The sequence below is a fragment of the Neopsephotus bourkii genome, unplaced genomic scaffold (assembly GCF_033783945.1).
Source record: "Neopsephotus bourkii isolate Nb327-2 ecotype Australia unplaced genomic scaffold, CSIRO-AGI_Nbou_v1 NB_272, whole genome shotgun sequence".
Lineage (NCBI taxonomy): Eukaryota > Metazoa > Chordata > Aves > Psittaciformes > Psittacidae > Neopsephotus > Neopsephotus bourkii.
In genome coordinates, this window is record NW_026900781.1 from 10,713,785 (window position 1) to 10,730,269 (window position 16,485).

Below are 16,485 nucleotides of genomic sequence, written 5' to 3' on the forward strand. Positions count from 1 at the left end.
GGTCTTGCACTCCACATGGTTAGTTGTTTGTTTTAGAGTGTTGTAGGAAACGGGAACAAAGGACAAACATTCTCGCTGGCACTAGCTGTGCTAATGGAAAACATGATGAATACCCGTTTGCCATCAACTGCTCATCACCGCTGCTCTGCTGCAAGCTGTTGGCTGAGCTCCTCAGGGGAGCACTCCTTTGCCTAGTCCAGCGAGCTGCTGTGCCACTCTTTCAGCTCTTTGAACTAACCAGTCTCAACAGGATCATACTAAGCCACAGAGCATGCTCCCTAGTTACTCAGCTGAGGCATGCAATGCAGCGTAAGGAGGAGCATGATGATCTTCCTGCACTGAACTGCTGGCAGGGAAGGCACTGGTTTCACCTACTTTCACCATCACTCCCGACCTGCTTGGTGGCTGTAATGGAGCAGTGGACAACCATATTGTGCCACTCTCCTGTTAGCATGCACTTCGATGACCACAGGTTGGAATGCAGGTGCCTTCTTACCTATGCCTGGAAATGAGGCCTCATGACCCACCTCTCCGAGGCTTGTGGCATTTCAGATTACTGAGCTAGAAAGAATAGATGATGTGTAGGTAATGGTGCTTAGTACTTACCGTATGTCCAAGGTTTCTTAGATAAAATACAGCACTACTGTTTTCTCAGAGCAATATCTGTTTTATGGTGAAGAAAAGCAGAAATGAAGATAACAGCTTTTACTTCTTCTTGTGGTGTTTATTCCGCTAATGCATGCTTCTTCAGCTTTCCAAATCATTAACAAATGTTTTAAGTAGCAAGGGGAAAAACTGCCATTTGCTGGTTAGGCAAAAAACATTTGGACTTCTAGAAATTACAGAGGAATGTTAAAGGTTCAAGCAAAATAAGAGATAGCAAAAAGAGAAACTTAATGTAAATATTGATTAAAGTTAAGTAATATTGTAGCAATTAATATACATTTCTCATATATATTCCATAAGTCTGGGAAACAGGCCTGCAAAAACAACTGCTGTTCACAGAAATTAAGCAAAAGCAGTTAAGGCAACAGGAATCTATACTGCAGGAGAAGAATTAAAATCAGGCAATTAACAGCATACAAAGGGAAGCTGGATTTTTAGTGGTAATCGATTGCGACCATTCTGACAGGGAGCAATTTAAAATCAGATAAACCTTTACGAAAGATGCTCAGCTATGTGACAAACGACGCCAATGGACATTACTTAAGGAGGCATTTAGTGTTGCCTCTTACGTATTTCAAAATGGACTCTTAAGAAAGAATGGGGCAAACAGGGTCTCAGGCTTCTATTTACCACATTTGTTATTAAAGAAAATGTTGAGATAAAAGCAGAGGGCTTTCCTAGTAAAAGAGAGACAGCAGACTCACAGGAAGCTTTTTGCATCCCCTGAGCTTTGACCAGATATGTTTCAGGTCATAAACTGCACAGAGGATCAAGACCTTCTTTCATTTTCCTGCTTCTTGTTTCCCAGCTGCCCACTTTGTCCCCCTCCTGCACTCAGTACACACAGAATCATAGAATCGTAGAATAGTTGGAAAGGTCTTTGAGATCATCTAGTTCCAACCCCCCTGCCATGGGCAGGGACACCTCACACTAAGCCATGTCACAGAAGTGTTTGCATCCTAAGACAGCTACTGAGTGATATTTTAAAAAACCCAGAATGAATGCACAAATCACTGGTGAGTGATCCATGGTATTGCTTTCTCAGTTCTCGCTCTGATTGCATGGGTATGTATTTCTCAGAGTTTTCGGTTGGAGATCTATTTGATGTGCAATTTAATGAATTGGTCAAGCTGCTTGGATTGAGAGTCATCATTTGAACACAAAATGAACATGAAAATACCTATCTGCAGACAGCCAGAGTCAGCTGGAAGATTCTGTTGATTAAGCTCAACCTCACAATGTAATCCAGAAGCCCATTCAGACACTTAATTTCTCTTTATGCACTTTTAATACTAGCTTCAACCTTCAAATCCAAAACTAGTGGATTTCCCAGTTAGCCCAGGAGGAAATTATTCCTCTTCTGGGTACACTTACTTCAAATATGCCAAGTCTCTCCAATTTCCCACTCAAGTGTTTGCTAATAAAATCTCCCATGACAATAGCTTATCAGAAAACATGTATAAGTAATAACTCCTAAGCTTTATGAAACAGTTTATGGGGATTTAGAAATACATAGGGATTATCACAGTTCAATCACAAAATTGATAACATCTTTTGTCAAATTCTAGTGGCATTCATTCATACAGTCTTCTTGCTTCACTTTGAAAATCATGTAGCTCTCCATCCCAACTTTAACAGTCACATTGCTTGTACAAAAATGGCAGGGAGGATATTAATAGCATCCTCACTTATTAGAAAAAGAATGCTCCCTATCCCATGGGAAATTCTAGCTTTTCTCTTCTTTTAATCAGGACAGGATTTCAGTTTACTGTGTTTGTGTGAATGGTCAAGCACTGAATGAAAAACTCCATTGGTCTATACAATCTGAACAGAAATAATTCAGAAGTTAGATTATTAGACCTAATTATCTTCTTTATGCAGGGGAACCAAGCAGCTGCACTCCAAAAGGACATGCATAGATGTGTAATGGAAAAAGTACTGGAATGGGAAAAAATCTTTGGAAGTGATTACTTTAGCTTCCAAATCTTAAGTATGAAGATTTAAAGCTAATTTGCTCAGCAAGCAAAATCCTTTAGAGCTTTGAGTCTCTCAGTCAGTCACTTTAAAAGACGTCTGCTGTATATTTGGTCTTATCTCTCAGCAGACTTGCATCTGTGCAATTATTTTAAATGTATGAAAAAATATTTATTAAGTTTTCCTCAATCATTGCAGTGGCTGTGTTTCCTGTAATGATGGGGGATATACTTTTTAATTTACTAATACCAAGTATTTCGTAACAAGGCAAGGAACGTCCCTCTATTTGGATGAAATGATAACCTCTTTAGAGGCAGACTTTTGTGATTACTTTCAGTACCTCTGAGATTTCCCTGTATCTGGTATAAAATCAAGTCCATTCTTTGTGATATATGGTACAAATGATTTTATTTTTTTTTTACTTTCTGTTTTGCAGAAAATGCATGGAAAAGATTCCAAGTTCTTGAACAAACACTAAATTCAGACTGCAGTTGGCATTAACCATGACAAAACCATGTTGCACAAAAACTTTCCATTCACTACAGTTTCTGAAGCATTGCTTGGTTCTTGCAGCTTTTAGAGGGGTCAAGATTTGGATTAAAACTTTTGATATTTATAAGATATTTATCTTTTATTTAGATGTGGTACACTGAAAATCTTAAGTCATTTGTCACATAAATTATATTACAATAAAATCCCCTCCCATGTACAAGCTGCCATTCTAATAGAGAGACTTATATTTGCATTTCAACAATTTAACCCAAATAGAGTGTGTTTGAAAAGGAAAAAGTCAGATTCTCAGTGAGAAAAATGTTCTAGCTTCCCAAACGTATTCACAGCATAGGAGTTGAAATGGGGTTTTATGGGTTTTCTTTGGTTTAGTGTGAATCTCCAGAAAGCCGCAGAACCACATCTCTTTCAAAGGTTTCTGATGAACACTAGGATCCCGGTTCTCACATGTAAAACCTCTAGGGTTATGTATTATTTTTACTTAGCAATCTAGGAAAAACACAGTTTGGATCAAATTCTTACTCTACATTATGCTAGGATATTGCTTTGTACTTCAGTGAGTAATAAGCTCTATCTTATCCAGAGTAGCTTGATATAAAGGGCATTCTACCCCCAAAACTGTTACTGGGCTATTAATATAATCCACCTTTTTCTTGCCATCTGCCTTAAATGGCTGGATTGTGCTCCTGCCCTGCCACCTAGCAGACTGCCTCTGGAAAAGAAAAATCAATGTTTTCTTGAAAAACTGAAAGGAAACATATTCAAACAGACGATACATTCACTTCTTGGCTACGGACACTCCAGAATTCCAAATGCTTGACATATGCTCTAAAATGGACTCCTAGAAAGTATATAAAACATAAAAGACAAATCAACACATCTCTAGACCAGCTTTTTGTGTTGTTAGCACATGAATATTAGATGTCCATGGCATTATTTTTTTTTTCCCTCTAGGTTTTTTGCCTACTGGAAATGAGACATGAAAATGGAAAATGACATGAACTTGTACTCACATTAATCCTGTTTTGTATTTCTGTGTTTGTCACAAGCAGCAAGTTGTGTAGTTCACTCAAAATCAACAGCAGCATGAGCTCATTTGGACTCTCTGAGGACAATGGAATTGGCCGGCTGGTCAGAAGGACCTTCATGACATCAGCTGGCAAAACCTCCACTGGTCTTTGGAGTCTTGTTTGACGTGGCATAATGGAATGCTGACCTGACCTCACCAGCTGATACCTCCCTGTCTTTTGGGAAAATATTGCTGTGCAGTAATAGCCTGTTCTAATAACTCCTGGCAAATACAGACCAACCTTTTCAGTCCATCAGTCACAACCAGGTAAGTTGTATGTGTCTCACATTTCTTTCACTTGGGTTAAAACATGAGAATAGGCTTTCCCAGTAATTGTGCTGTATCAACCTTACGTTAAAAATGGTTTGTTTGAATGTGTTTTTTTTTCAAACTGCTGAAAAAGGAATAAATTCAACCCTGTCTCTTCGTAGCTCTCCAGGACTGCTTCACTTATAGTTTGTTCTCACTTGCTAAACTATGATAATAGATGGCCAAACAGGCATCTGATAGAGTATATCCTGTAAAGGAGAGAATGTTTATCACAGTTACATTGATTCTTATGACTTACGAACATTATCACTTCAGTTGATGTGCGTATATATATATACGTATATATATGTACCAGCAACTAGCTATCTGTAACACAATATAGTACTGCTAAAAGCACAAAAGACTTCAGAGTTGAATTTCAGTGAACAAAACAGATCATGTAGTGGTCTGAACAAAGAGAGATTTGAGTTTCTAAAGAATGTTAATAGTTTTTACAGTAGAAAATATGAAGAGCAGAAATATATGCTGCTTTAATAATACTGTACCATTCTAACAAGTAAGCATCTACTTGACAACTCTCAAGTACATGAACAAGAAACAGGATTGCAAAAGTATACAGTATACAAATTAAAAAAAAAACCTGAAATAACTGTATATGAATGCAGAGATGCTCAGTCCTGCATCACTAGAAGTAAAAAATTGGACTTTTCTATTTCATTGACTATAAATATAGTTAAGTCCCACAGTCCCAGTGAATTCTGTCCCCCAGTTTCCACCTACAGCTGGAAAGGCAGAAAAGGAGCTCCATCTGGTGGTGTGGTTGATTGTAATTGCTTTTAAATTTAATTTAACTGCAAATACATTTTTCCGTAGCAACAGAATTAAAAATTGAAGTAACATGTGAAAGATCACCTGTCCTGCAAACTGAACCAGTATTGTCTAACACTTTAAAATCAGGACCTTCTTCTATCTGAGGCAAAGCAGAGCTGAAGCTTTTTAACAGCACGTACGTATATTCCTGCCAGAGTACTAATCCAGGACAAAAACATAGCATCAAACAAAAATGAAAGGGTGTGTTAGCACACTTCAGGAGGTAACCTGCTGAATTCCTGGAGTGGGGAGAAGAGAAAGCAGGAATCACTGGTTAGAGGATGAAAGAGGAGGAGGCATGTGAATGTGAAGTCAGGGTTGTTGGTGAACCTGTCATATAAAAGCTTATAGAAAGTTTATAGACGTATTTAAAAAAAATACTGCTGTGTCCCCTAGTAAGGAAACAAACCATTCTACAGTTAGTTTTTTGGTTTGGGTTTGTTTTTTTAATAAGAAATTGTGACCGAATGGCAATTTTTGTTGAAAAAGATGCTATTTCCTGTCTTCAAAAAATCTTGAACTGTTCTAGCTGTAGCAGATTTCTAACATGTTAGAATGAAAGCCAAAGCAGCTGCTTTTATCATCTTTTCATGTGATAAAATTACTATTATTTTAGGAAGCTGCTTTCTTCTTCCCTGTCTCCACTTTTCTCACCTGAGCTGTGGAAATGGCAGACTTGTTAATGCATTGATAAATACAACAGAGGAATCTGGGTGCACAGAAGATCAGGGTGACCAGCACCGCTACTGGATATTGGCAAAGAATTGCTGAACAAACTGCAGTGCTGCTGATGGTCAAGTTAAATAATTTGACCTAAGCCTACAAATAATTTTAGCAAGTACTTAATTGCAAATATATGTGTAGATGGAACATCTGAATAATATCAGTGAAGTCACTGCTTTGAAGGACTGGGAGATATGTTCCCTCAAGCTGATGTTATAAAATGTTACAAGCATCGTAAAATATAAAACTAATTAGCTAAATGATACTAGGTTTAGTCACTGAAAGTTCTATGCCTACTTTCATGTACAACCTCACGTCTGCTACAGCTTCTTGAAGAATCCATGGCCACTTCTCTCAAGACAGTACCCTAGCTGAAGTTTGTGCTAAACAACAGCAATCTTAAACAGACATACATAAACCCTGTCACGCAAACTCAGGTAAATAAAATATACTCTGTCTACTCTTTTGTAGTGTCCACATTTCAATGGAGATATATGCTGTGTTTCTTCAAATCAATGCATTGATACTTTTTTCTAAAGAGTATAACAAAGCTTTATATTAATTACCCACAGAAAAATCCATGTTAAAAGAATATTGAGAATACAGATTTGAGAAACGATATGTAGAAATTGCCCAAAGTCACATTGTCTTTATTACATTAATGCAGCCTTTTGCAGTGCATCATTTAGGTTACAGCCTTTAATTACACATTCTTAGGCCATTTTTCCCTCAGACTGCATCATTAAGCACACAAGATAGATGGCTACTCAATGGTTGTGTCATTGCTTTTCTCTGTAGCTACTCAATAGTTCTGTCATTGCTTTTCCCCGCATTGCTCAGTGTGTAGCTATAGGCCTTATTTATTGAATAGTATTTGAGTCCTGCTCTGAAGGTGTGATCAGATGCCCTCATGTGATACTCCACAGTGCTCAGCATCACAATGTCTTTCAAGTGCTTCAGAAAGACTAGACTCCTGTGAGATGAGGTATTATTCCTGCTTTTACCATTAGTGAGCTGAGCTGCAGAGAGGAAAAGGTAAAAAGTGTCCACTTATTCTAAGTGCTCACTTTGGAAATGTGCAACTTGACTTTTGAGGTTGCTTATCGGTATAGAAGATTCTTCATAGGTTCAGAGCATTTTGATTTCAGCTAGAGCTGTAAGTGCTCAGTATCTCAGAAATCTGACTGCTTGAGTTCTCAGGGTAGAAAGTTAGCAATATGCAATAGGTAACCAAGTTAGTTTAAGCAATTTCTGTAGGATTGCTAGGTGCATTAACAGCAATAAAATTTAGTCCCTTTAGGCTAGAAATCACTTCCTTCATGGCAGGACCATCCTTTCCCTTCCTGAATTCTTTGCAATTTGGATCAAATCAAGTCCAAGTCCTCCAGCCATGTAGGTAGCATGTGATCATGGATGAACACCTTACCAAAGAACATTATCATGATTCATATCATCATGAATTGGGATTGCAACCTTTATAAAGTTCTTTCAGGCTCTTTGTTCCCACTACTGGCTTGGCACAATTCAGGGCAGTTCCATTTATGAGCCACCCGCAGATAATACATAGTTCACATTATCATTCAGTAAATATTTAAGTTTAGCTAAATATGTTTTCTTTGCTGGTATCTGGACTACTGATCTGCTGTAACTCTGCTTCTGTCTCCATTTTCATACCCGACTAAAACAAAAAGATGAATCCCACATGTCTCCTATTTCTTTTCACTCCCAAACTTATGAGACATTTAAAGGCTGCTACTTCCATAATTCAGTAGATCATTTCTAATGTCTCTATAATATGATAGACTGTAAATGCAACCTAATGGTGCCAAAATGGTGTTGTTTATCGTTTTACTTGGTAAAGCAGAAGGACTCAACTCACTTCAGTATGAAAATATTTCAAGAAGGCACCATACTGTAAAGAGCTTGAAAACAACTCAGCTGAAAGAAGACACATCATTTTCAAAATAAAGATACCCCTGAATAAGAAGTGGTGCCATTCACATCCTGCTCTGTCTCCCAAACAAACCACTGAAGTGCATGAGCACAATTAAAGTCAACAGAAAGTTCTTACTGCTCTACATTACCATGTTTTCAATAGTAGTAAGTAGGTCACTGTTTGCTCATCACATTGGACTTGTTTTATTCCATGAATAACGTCGCTGATGTTAAGGTTATAATTCCAAACTTACACCGCTGTAAATGAGTACAGGATATAATTCTGAATCTCTTAAGTAAATTACAGATTGCAGAGTCTCAATTACGAACTGATTTCTGGTAGCTAATGTCTCTCTTGCCCACATACCATTATCTCCTAGTCATATAAGCAGTCTTACCCAGATTCTTTCTATTTGAGCATCTTACTTGCAGATGTAAGGATGACTCAACAAGATCAAGAGCAGCCAGGCCAGCCTTGGGGAACCAAAAGTTGGAGCCTTAGTTACCTTAGTTACCTTAATCAGGCTGGAGTCATGAGGAAGGGCAGCTTAACAACCAAGGGTGAAGAATGAACTAATGAACTGAGCAAGAGTTTAAGAATAGTGGTTTCATTTTCATTCTGAATATTTAATGATTCAATTATTAAATTTAGTTAAAATTACCCCAAAGGCCTAGTTCAACAGTAATTTTCTCTCCTTCCCAGTTTTCCTATTTTATCCATTGACTTATCTCCCCAGGTAAAAAAAAAAAAAGAAGTAATTTCTTATTCCTCCCGCAAGAAGGATGCATCCATTCCCAACAGAAGGTGCTCCCTTTTCACTCCCAGAACAAAATGTTTATCTTGGCCAAAAGCAGAGCGCTTTCTTTTAACTGTGAAGCCTTTCTTATTTTCAAATTTGAAGATTAATGACTCTATGTAAAATTCTATTTTTCTTCCCTGCCATATGCTCAGGGGGTGTCTTATCGTTATGGTTTACAACCAAATCCATGTAGTCATCATTTCTTGATTCATATTACAGAACAGTAAGATCCATAAGGTATTGGCACTGAACTGCAACAAGATGCATGCTGCTTTATTTTTCACAGTTAAGTGCAGTGGATAAAAGCAGTGAGGTGGTGACCTTTCAGTATGTTCTGCAGAGAGCTCTAATCCTCCAGGCAACCAGTGAAGTCTAAAAGCTTGTGCCTTCACACTGATCTAATTTTTGCTGTTTGCTTGATTGAATGAATGGTGCAGTTTCTTGTCTGGATTTTTCATCTAAAACAAAATTCCAGGCATATACAAAGGCTTGCCTGTTCCCTAATATGTTTGGCCAGAAGCAGTAGCAGCAACTTTGGCAAGAAGTTAATCTGAACACAAACTGCTAGCAGGCAGAATACAAGGACACAAGTTCTAAAGATAAAATTATTTTTCCTTCCCATCATGGCAATTAGCAACTGGTTTGCTGTGAATGGGTTGTGCATCAAATGATGCAGAAGCTCCTTGCACCTCAGGTAAAGAACTGACCTGTAGCAGCAGAGCTTTTATTCATTTCTTTCTTTTGCAAATACTTTATGCATAAAAAAATAATGGAGGAAATACCACATTTTTCCCATCTGTTTGGACACAAATCCATTTACAGGAAAAAGAGGTGTTTTAAATTCACCAAATTCACAGACTGCTTGTCTTTCAAAGTGGCATTTTTAATATTTCGTTCAAAATATGTACTTAAACCAATAGAAAAGGTCTTAAAGTAATTCTTAAAAAAAGAAATAAATCAATGAGACTGCATGTATGAACATCCCAAGGAAGTATGAGAAAAAGAAAAGCAGGTTAGAGCAGCCTGCTCACACAACATCGTGCTGTACACGCCTTGAACTGATGCTTAGGAGGCTTCTGGTCTTAAAAGTCATGGGGACCTCAGGAAAAAGAAAGTCAAACACAAGCTTCAACTCATGTATGCACACACACATATATATATACCTTATACATACTATGTATACCGTATACACATATACACACATATTTATACCCTTATATACTCTTTCGTGTTCTCAAATACTTTAATGTGCTTATAGTCATATATATGAGTGTTTATAGTAATTAGACAATTACTCTTCATATAGTCTTTGTAATACTTCCTGAACAAAACTTGCTTCCATTTATTCTACGATACAGTTTAATATTAGCTGCTGTCAAGCACAGTTGGATGGTGGGGGCAGGGATAATACTTTTAGTGAAATAAGATTATATAAAACTTTCAGGTTTTCACATGAAGGTATCCAGCTCCTGTTCCTTACCACTCTCTTCAAGGGCTCCATAAAACTCATTCCTTACACTGGAGTTTCCAAGTGATTGCAGAGAAATGGTTCAAAGCCTATAAATATAATATGCACAGTTAACAGGTGGTTATGGTATTCTTCTAACATTAATGTCAAAAATTTTGCAAAGAATTTACATTTAAAACTTAAAAATGGGAACCTAAATTTGAAAGTCTGAATTCACATTTAAGTCTCAGTGTGAGACTGCTTTCTAAATGACACAGGGATATGCACACTGACTTTGGTGCAGCTCGTGCTGGCACCAAATTGCCAACATACAAATAAGGCTTGGGCATTACTGGTGTAGTCTACAAAATACTTGAGGCACTAAAAATATATCAGAAGTGGAATGATAAGAAGAGCCTGCTAACAGAGAAGAACATTTTAAAGAAAAACTTAAGTGAATGTGATTTGAAACTGTAAGTCATATCTTTGAAAGTTATTTGTAATATGGCAGGCTACTAAAATCCATGTCTGTAACTGCAAATATAATAAAAAACAAATTTTATAACAACTCGGTATGTAAATATTCTTAATCCTAATAACAGGGATTAAGTGGAATTGGAAAGAGGATTTACTCCAGAATAAGTGTACTGAAACAGGGGCTTATGTGCAAAAAATCATTCTTAACTAGGTTTTCTAGAATAACTCTTTTAGTGTATTTCTAGATTTAAACTTTGACTCTTGCTTAAATGAACGAAATGAACAACCTAAATTTAAACTTGTGTCCTTCTCTTTCGATAATACCACACAGGTCCCTAAATCCTTAGACCCTCTTGCAAACACTACTCTTACCTGGGAACATGTAGCTTTTTTGTTTGATCTTGGGTTACTTAAAATTACTACACAGCTTCCATTGCTTGATTTCATAGCTAACATTAAAGACAGAAATCATATATCTAGGCACTCCAATAACTGCTTTTTGACTACCTGTGTACAGGCTCAGTGGCTGAGCCAATTTCACCATCCAGCCGTAGAGAAAAAGCTTCCAGCTGGCTGAGAGGACAATCTCCTGTTGCTACAGTTTTCTTCCTCTGCTGGCACCATCTTCAGCTTCTCTTTGCTTGAAACAAGCAACCACATGATGTTGATGCTGCGTTGCAAAAAGATGATCCAGATTTTCTTGTGCTAAACTTGCAGGGCCAGTATGCACTAACGTACAAAGGAGTGCATAATAACAGGTAAAGGAAATATTACTGATTTAGTGGTGGGAATGACAAATCCTCTCCTTGAATCACATAATTGTTAGGGTTGGAAGAGACCTCTAAAGATCATATGGAATGTTACTCTGAACTGACCTTAAGAAAATGCATCCTACTTTGAACTTTTAATTTCTACTTAATTGTTTGGGTTTTATTTAAAGGTGTGTATCTTCATGACAGTGCATTAAAGTTAATAGTGTAATTTGCTGCAATCCTAGGAGCTGCACTAATGTTACTAGAAGTACAGTGCTCTAAGGATGTTATCAAGGCCATTTTTACAGGGATAGCTAATATCCTGTAACAGCCCAATTCATGTAACTGGAAAAATTACTTGCAGGTTGAGAATAAGACTGCTACAACAAGTTGCTGTGGTTTAAGTGCAGTCAGTAACCCACACAGCCCGCTCGCTCACTCCCCCCCTTTCTCCCCACTCCTGGAGGGATGGGGAGGAGAACAGAGAGAATGTAACTCCCACAGGTTGAGATAAGAACAGTTTGGTAACTAAGGTATAACACAAATCACTACTGCTGGCACCAATAATAATAATGATAAGGGAAATAACAAGGAAAGAGAATACAATACCACCCGTCAACACCCAGCCTGACTGAGCAGTGAACTAGCCCTTCTGGGTAACTCTCAGTTACATCCTGGGCATGACATGCTGTGGTATGGAATACCTCTTTGGTCAGTTTGGGTCAGGTGTCCTGTCTCTGCTTCCTCCTGGCTTCCCCTCCTCCCTGGCAGAGCATGAGGCTCAGAAAGCCCTTGATCAGACTAAACATTTGAGCAGTAACTAAAAACATCAGTGTTATCAGTGCTGTTCCCAGGCCAAAAGTCAAAACCACAGCACTGCACCAGCTAAGGAGAAAAAATGACTGCTACTGCTGAACTCAGGCCACAAGTTTAACCTGATAATGTTAACTGTTATTCAGTTTGAGGAAAAATGGTTTCTGGTATCTGTAGAGCTAGGGGAGGAGACCTTAGCATAGGAAGAGGCAGCAGCATTTCCCTGTCTTGTTATGGGACAAGGGGAGGGACACATATTTAGCCATAATGTGAACAACAGTTGATCTGTTCAGAGGGAGGAAGATGATGCATGAAAACTTCCCATCACCATGCAAGGTCCAGCCAAAATCTGGTTCTTAAGAGGTAAAGACACTTCTTGAATATAGATGAAATACACTCCTGCTCCCCAGAACCTTACCAGATGAATTATCTTAATTTCTCATCCCATTGTTGTATCACAAAAGTGAGGGAGTGTGAGGTTTCCCAGATTACAGTGGGTTTTCACTCCAAAAGAAACAGACCAGGTGGATGGGTTTTTTCTAAATTACATTTCAAATCAGCAACATTGAAATCCAGCAACTCAGCCCATGGTTAGCATTCACTGTTCTTCCTGGCCCAAACAGCTGCTTTGGGGAGTAGTTTGGCAGAAGCTTTGTTTGTAATTTCCTTGAAAAACAAGTCTGAGTGGCATCTTTTTTTACAGACCATCACAGCTTTGAATATTTGGACAGCTTTGAATATTTGGACCGAAGTGTATAAAAACAGGATATAAAGCTAAGTATCCACGTCTTCACCATCTTTCCACTTTCCTTAATGAAAAAAACAGTTGATGCTGATCAAGTAAATTGCTGGTTTTCGGTCTCACATACCTTATTAATTTCAGATGAACAAAGCACCAGAAGTATCTGTTTGTTTTCTGTTTTGCAAATCACTAATGACAATAGCCAAGGTTACAAGATTTAGACAACTTCCTTCCTTCTCTGCTGCAGTCAACAATATTTGAGAAAGAAAAAAATATAGTGACTGAAAAGAAAAATATTTTGATTCATCTTAAAGGCACAAACGGATTTCAAAATACCTGTGACAATACCTGTTTAGATTCGACTTTATGAAACTGTAGGTATTTTAATAATGGGATTTTTAAATCAGAAAATCCAGCAGAAAAAAAAAATAATATTTAAGATTGATCTTGAATAGGGAAAAAATACATGGAAGAAGCAGCCAGGCTTTGCAAGCACAGATATTGTACATAATTTGAAGATCAGACTTTTCTTTCAAACTCAAGCCATTTTATACAAAAACAGAATCCAATTTCACCAGTTCTGGGAAATATTTTAGAGATCCTTCCCTATTCCTAGCTATTACCAGAGGTTGCCTCAAGGCATTGCTTTCCTTTTGACTACAGCCTCTAACTGCCTTCAAGCATGCAGAAACTGAATTGCTGTAAAACTGCATTACTCTGTCACGCATTTGAAATCCTTGGGAAAATTGTGATCGCTTTACAGGGGCTCTGTCGCTTCTATTATTTAAAGTGTAAAATGTCTTTTAACAATATACAGAAACCCCATTCCCAATTACTCGCAAAACTGTAACAGCACTATAAAAATGTCACCATTTACAAACAATTAATGTACATATATATAGCCTGTTTAAAGTCAGGGAAAATCTGTGTGTTACAGCACAGACTACTGGACTGCTAAGTGGAGGTTTTTTTAAGTAGTGCAGTATCTTTAGGGATAACACACATACTCTATGGCATGATAGCCCATATATATGAGAAGGGTGGGTTAAAATTAATTGCTTGACATATGAACCAAACTAACTGAAGAGTGATGTGAATCCCTCAGTGTTCCAGTGTGCTGCAGTACACTCCTGCCAAAATCTCCAAAATACTGACTTAACTCTGAATACGTAGCCACAAATCTTGATTCTCTTGACCCTTCTCCAGCATATTTTGTCCTTATCCGTTTGTATCCCTAGAGAGAAGCATAAATTGTATTAAGCACAGAGAGGCTCACAAAAAAAAACCCCAAACCACCGCCCACCACCCCCACGAAGAAAAACCCACAAACCAAATAAAAACCAAAAATACACACAAAGAAGAAGAGAAAAACTAGTTCCACAGGCTGCTTTGAGCATAGCTGAATTTCCTCTCTGGGTCTCTGGGTTTATTGATCACAGGCTTGAACTTTTCACCCCTTTAGTAGAACAGGCTTTCTGATCATCTCAGCGTGATGCTCGTTTGCACACAGAGGCTTCTGCTTGCGGGTATGATAATGACTGACATTAATCACATAATGCTTTTCCCATTAATGTTTGCGTGCTTTAAATGAGAAGGCTACTGTGATTGCTTAGCCTTTTTTTTATTATTCATAATAATCCAATTAATCAAATTTATATGGGCAATGTAGTGTATAATTCAGCCCTTCTCCACAAATGTTAATGAGCCAGTGACCTCGTGACGGGTAGCTTCATCTCAGTCTCACACTGAGAGCTGGGGGACACAAGCCACTGAGCTTCACAGCAGCAGTGTCTGTCTCAATGTAATTTCAGAAAACAAGCACTTGGGAAGCATATGCCAGAAACAAGTGGGTCTGGATCACCTGAACAAGCCAGAAGCACTTAACTAGCAACTCCTCAGTAGCATCCCTCCTTCATTTAAACAAACACAGCTCTGTAACACAGCCCTTGCAAGAACCAGCCTTTTCATGCTGCTAGCTATTTATAGCTATGAAGTCAGCAACACCAAGCAGACCCAAACATAGACAGAGCACCACGAAAGTTCAGTCTATGCTAGAAGTGGAGCCTGAGCACATCGACACTGAAGCTGGAGCTGTAACAGAAATTTACCAGACTAGAAATGCAGATCTAGAAAACTAAAGTGCTACCTATTTACCTCAGCCAGCCAATAACCGACCAGGTATTGAACAAAAGGGCTCAGTTATGATATCAAACCACCAAGATATGTAGTTCATGATTGAGTAAAATCACAAGAAAGTGATGGTTCATATCTGTGTAATACTGCAGTAGTTGAACAAATGACCTTACCATAACTTATACTTTTCTATATAAAGTTCCTACACTAATCTATACTGAACAAACTTTTCCTCTTGGCATCCAGCTAGCTAAGGGAGAGGAAAAACCAAACTCATGTACCCCTAAGTGTTAATATTGAACTTCTCATCTAGAAATAGCAAGTCAAGATATTCCTAGGGAAAGTATAGATCTCTGCAACTACTGTTGTCAAGCTGGCATCAAAGCCAAACATCAGCTTTGCCAACTTGATGGACGTCTGGTGAACTGACCCAACTGGTGTTTAAGTAAGGTTACATGCAGACTACAGAAACAGCAAATATGAAGAAAGCTGCTTGGTACCATTTTAAACTAAATTAGGAGCCATGAATCTAGAGGACAGGGAAGAGAAATACTGCAGAAAGATGGAAAGAGTGGATTTTTATGTGTTTTATGTAAAATATACAATGTACAGAACAAGCAGTGAGATGGCACATCGGCAGGGCCCAATCCCACGGCCCTTGTGCACTGTGCTTGCTAACCTGGGCAGTCTCTCTCGGAGGGATGCAAGATCTTGTGATCTTGTAAAATTGCAGCTATTACTACAAACGTGCTCAGAGATCTAACAGATGACAAATATTCAGTATGAATTCACATACTTGATGTATCTCTGTAAGGCCCTAATGAAATGTTCCAAAGTCAGGGCTCTTCACCCAAGGCCATTCCTTATTTACTTTTACAAAGTTGCCTTTACTTTTTGCCATCTCCAACAGCAGTGGCCTGCCTCGCAGGGCACACACACCCCTGCAGCTCCTTAGGTTTATGCATTTCTCACATCTGCTGTAGGGTAGAAGGAAGCAGGTTGCTTGATGTCTTGAAAGCCTGCCTGGTGCCATCATTCACCCCGGGACACACTTCTCTCCATCTGTTTTATCCCTCCAAGCATCCCTCTCTCGTAGAACCATTCCATGTCAGGACATGAGCCCTGGACACATACAGCTCCTCTCTCAATGCCAGTGGGGCCCAGCTTCTGCTTGCAAAATTCATAGATTCATAGAATCAGCTAGGTTGGAAAAGCCCTCTGAGATCATGAAGTTTAACCATCACCCCAGGACTGCCAATTCCACCACTAAACCATGTCACATAGGGACTCATCTAAATGTTTTT

At 38.4% G+C, this 16,485-nt stretch overlaps 1 protein-coding gene across 1 annotated transcript in view; it reads left to right on the forward strand.

The window, feature by feature from the left end:
- Positions 1 to 6,542, forward strand: part of LYRM4 (LYR motif containing 4) — a 111,114-nt gene extending 104,572 nt beyond the window's left edge. The window contains exon 4 of the transcript XR_009724442.1: positions 6,454 to 6,542. The gene's annotated coding sequence lies outside the window, so the exon portion shown is untranslated. The remainder of the gene's footprint in view (positions 1 to 6,453) is intronic.
- The last annotated feature ends 9,943 nt before the right edge of the window (positions 6,543 to 16,485 follow it).